This window comes from Trachypithecus francoisi, unplaced genomic scaffold, assembly GCF_009764315.1.
Source record: "Trachypithecus francoisi isolate TF-2019V2 unplaced genomic scaffold, Tfra_2.0 Lachesis_group1, whole genome shotgun sequence".
Taxonomy (NCBI): domain Eukaryota; kingdom Metazoa; phylum Chordata; class Mammalia; order Primates; family Cercopithecidae; genus Trachypithecus; species Trachypithecus francoisi.
This window is the reverse complement of record NW_022681454.1, coordinates 13,820,297-13,824,671: the sequence shown is the minus strand read 5'-3', so window position 1 is coordinate 13,824,671 and position 4,375 is coordinate 13,820,297.

The window sequence follows — 4,375 nt, the reverse complement described above, 5'->3', positions numbered from 1 at the left end:
TGTCTGGCATTGCCATACAGTAGCTGTACAGGATAAACCAGTCTAACTTGTTGGGCTGGCCAAATGGGGAGCAGCTGGGGGTGGTCTCAGAGGCTCCGACATCAGCTGGCTCCCAGGAACTGTAGACCTGAGTGTTTGGTTTGTTTTCTTTTTCTTTTCTTTTCTTTTCTTTCCTTTTTTTTTGAGGCGGAGTCTCGCTCTGTCGCCCGTACTGGAGTGCAGTGGCCGGATCTCAGCTCACTGCAAGCTCCGCCTCCCGGGTTCCCGGCATTCTCCTGCCTCAGCCTCCTTAGGAGCTGGGACTACAGGCACCCGCCACCTGGCCCGGCTAGTTTTTGTATGTTTTTTTGGTAGAGACGGGGTTTCACCGTGTTAGCCAGGATGGTCTCGATCTCCTGACCTCGTGATCCGCCCGTCTCGGCCTCCCAAAGTGCTGGGATTACAGGCTTGAGCCACCGCGCCCGGCCTTGGTTTGTTTTCTAAACCACTATGGCTCCTCCTATGTGACTGCTCCCGGGGCTAGTCCTGCTGCCTTTTCCAGTTCAGCCTGCCTGATGGCTGGAGAAGAGTCAGTATCTTCAAGGATTCAAAGTGTCCTCATCCCAGAGCTCAGTCTGTCTGAGTAAAACTTCAAGCATAATTTTCTTGACCCTTTCCATTCCTGCTGGTTCAATTCCCAATCTTTAGTTCAAAAGCCAGGCTGAATCACCTTTCTGGGAAAAGCTATCAGACATGTGGGATGATAAATAATAGCAACTCAAAATATTAATACTTACAGCACATCATTAGGTGAGCAAGTCAAATATGAATGTGGGCCTGCAGCATAGTCTTGTTTCCTTTTTTTTTTTTTTTTTTGAGACAAAGTCTCACTCTGTCACCCAGGCTGGAGTACAGTGGCATGATCTTGGCTCACTGCAACCTCTGCCTCCCAGGTTCAAGTGATTCTCCTGCCTTAGCCTCCCGAGTAGCTGGGACTACAGGCATCTACCACCATGCCTGGCTAATTTTTGTATTTTCAGTAGAGACGGGGTTTCACCATATTGTCCAGGCTGGTCTCGAACTCCTGACCTTGTGATCCGCTCCTGCCTCGGCCTCCCAAAGTGCTGGGATTACAGGCATGAGCCACCGTGCCTGGCCTAAAGCATAGTCTTAACTACTTAACGTAAGTGAATAGAAAAATAGCAAAATTTGCACTGAAACAAAATGTCAGAAAGGAAATGCTCCAAAGCTAAACCGTGGTTGCCACAAGGAACTGGAATTGTAGGTTATGATTTTCCTTATTTTTTTTATTTTCTGTGTTTTCTAATGTTTCTATTAAAAAGCACATACAATTTTAAAATCAAATTAAAAAAAGAGTTTAACCCAACACTGCTGTGATGTTTTAGTCATAAGAAACACATGTATTTGTGCTCAAAAGTCCTTCTGGAAGCAGATGGAAAAAGGATCCCTAAATATGTGATTTAGACCCAGTTGTCACAGTTATCAGAAACAAGTCAAAAACTTAGAAAATCTGATGTTAGAGAGCTTTGAATTATTCTGGTAACTACTTCTACTCTCGGTTTACATTCTGGGCAAGACCTTTTTTTTCCTTGCTTTGAATGTTTTAATGTTGGAACAACCAAGAATTATAGTTGTTCTAACTCTTAATATATTTAATTTTCAAAACATGAAACTTCAAGTAGAAATTAAAGCCCTGAATATATTTGAAACTCGCTGATGCCTCCTTTTTCACATGGGACGAATCCATTGCCTCTTGTATTTATTTTTATTGCATCTATAAATCGATTGGGAACAATAAAAACCCAGGAGCCTGAATGTCAGGAAGGAAAGGAGACTTAGTCACAGCTTGTTGGTAACTCTTTGATGTATATATTTGTTCCAAGTGTGGGACATTGGCATCTTTTTCTGTTTCTTCATGGAGGACAGTGTCTTCTGTAGTAGGCAGATAATAGACTTGGCAAGAGGGCGGGCCTGTGTCTTCTCAGGGCAGTGTTACCACTTTATGTTCATGGTTCTTGTTTTTGTTGTCATTTGTTTCTCCTCCCTCCCTGGGCCACCCTTAGAGGTGTTAGAGATTAGGATACGTAATTCTGTATTTATCATCTATCTTTTTGTTCTATACCTGTTTGCCCTTCCTCAGTCTTGCAGGAACTCCCTCTGCATCCCCGGCTTCTCCCTGTAACAGCCACTATAACTCTGTTTCGTGCTCATCTGCCTGCTTGCCTTACTTACTTACTAGATTACAGGCACTTTGAGTCCAGGGATCATGCCATATTTATCTGCTTTGTATTCTTATTTTTATTTTTATTTTTGAGATGGAGTCTTGCTCTTGTTGCCCAGGATGGAGTGCAGTGGCTCAGTCTCGGCTCACTGCAACCTCTTCCTTCTGGGTTCAAGCAATTCTCCTGCCTCAGCCTCCCGAGTAGCTGGGATTACAAGCACATGCCACCACACCCAGTTAATTTTTGTATTTATAGTAGAGACAGGGTTTTACCACGTTGGCCAGGCTGCTCTCGAACTCCTGAACTCAAGTGATCCACCCGCCTCAGTCTCCCAAAGTGCTGGGATTATAGGCGTGAGTCACCATGCCCGGCCTCAGCTTTGTATTCTAAGCAACCAACATGGAGCCTAGAAGTAGACTTCAATACATTTTCTTAAATGAATAAATAAAGTAAAATCATTAGAACTATGCTTCAAGCACTGGTTTTAAGTACTTTGCCTATGTGGGTTCATGCAATACCCTGCAAGAGTTCTATTATTGTCCCTGCTTACTTGTATATGAGATAGAGGGCTCTGGTGACTGCAGACTTTCTGTCTCTAGAGCTGTGGCTGTTGAAAGTTGTGTCTCTCCTAATACCTCCCCAATGGGCTCCTTGGGGTGATGAGGGTCGGAATGGTCCCAGCCCCATGGAGAGAGGGCAATATTTAAGCACACTCAAAGGTCTATATAGAGATCATCCCCCTGCTAGCCCCTGCACAGACTACCCCCCATGACTCTATACTATAGTGCAAAGGGGTGCTTCTTATCTGTCCAGACTCTTGGCCATCTGGTTCACCAGGCTGGGCTATCTGGACACCTTGTGATTGGGCCTGTGCAAGTAGGATGCTGGCATTCCATCCCTCTTCAGGCTCTTGTCTAAAACACTGTTGCTTATTTTCCACTCTTATTGTCTCTCCGTTTTCTCTTCCCATGTTTACTTGGCTGCCTATGGGCCCTCTTGGCTTTGTTTTCAGCTCTAGCTCCTGCAGCCTTTTCAATTTTTGCAACAGTGCTTGACTTCCCTGGGTGAGCCTCACTTCATACAGCCAGCACTTGTCCCGGGCTCTTCTGCCCCTGGCAACTTCTGGCAAGTCTCCTGCCTGACCAAATGCCAACTTGAGTCCCAATTTCCAGTGTGACACAGCCTCTAAGGCAGGGGTGGGATTCCCCCAGATTTTATCACATAGCTCTACAGAGAAGTTGTATGATGAGTTATACATCTCTAGTTCCAGAGTAGAAGTGGGAGAGGGTGGTTATCAGATTGAGGCTTTTCTCCCCAGCCTAACCTGCCAGCATTCTTTATGGTTTCCCCGAAACTTCCATTCACCTTTGTTTCTGGGTTATTGCACACCCCCTGCCCATGCCTGGGAAACTTTCTCAACCTCACTCTCCACCCTTCAGCTTGACTCTTGCTGCTCCTGTGAGCCTCGGTTTTGATGCTCCTTCCCTTAAGAAGAAGCCTCTGCTGCTTACATCCCCTGAGCCCTGGAGGCCTGGATCATGTAGGTGCCTTTGGATCATGTAGGTGCCTTTTCTTTTTTCTCCTTTGTCACCATGTAAATCTTCATCATCATCATAATAGCCAGTGTTCACAAAACGCTTCATTTGTGCAGGCACATTTCTAAGAGCTGTACAAGGATTAGCTCAATTGATCCTCCACAACCACCCTGAGACAGGTACTATTTTTATCTCTGTTTTACAGATGAGGACATCTGGCACAAAGAAGTTACAGAACTTGTCTAAGGCTGCACAGATAATTAGTGGTGTAGTCAGATTTTGAACCCAGGTAGGCTGGCTCTAAAGCCACACCGGGCGTACCTGTTCTTGACTGCCTCTCATGAATGGCATTTGTCACACTGCATTGCACTGTCTAGTTACTCCTGTTTTACTCATAGCTGTGAGCGCCAATCTTTACATTTGTCTGTAACTAGAATTCAGGAATTTGAGCATAAAGCTCAAATCCAGGCAAAAATTAAACTCAATGAATATTTTTGGTGAAATAAATGCCTGAATTCTAGTTACAGATATTGTGTCTCAGAAATTCAAGTAATTCTTTCTTGATTTTGTGAGATGAAGTATGACTGAAAAAAGGGATGGCCAGCTTGGCACGGTGGC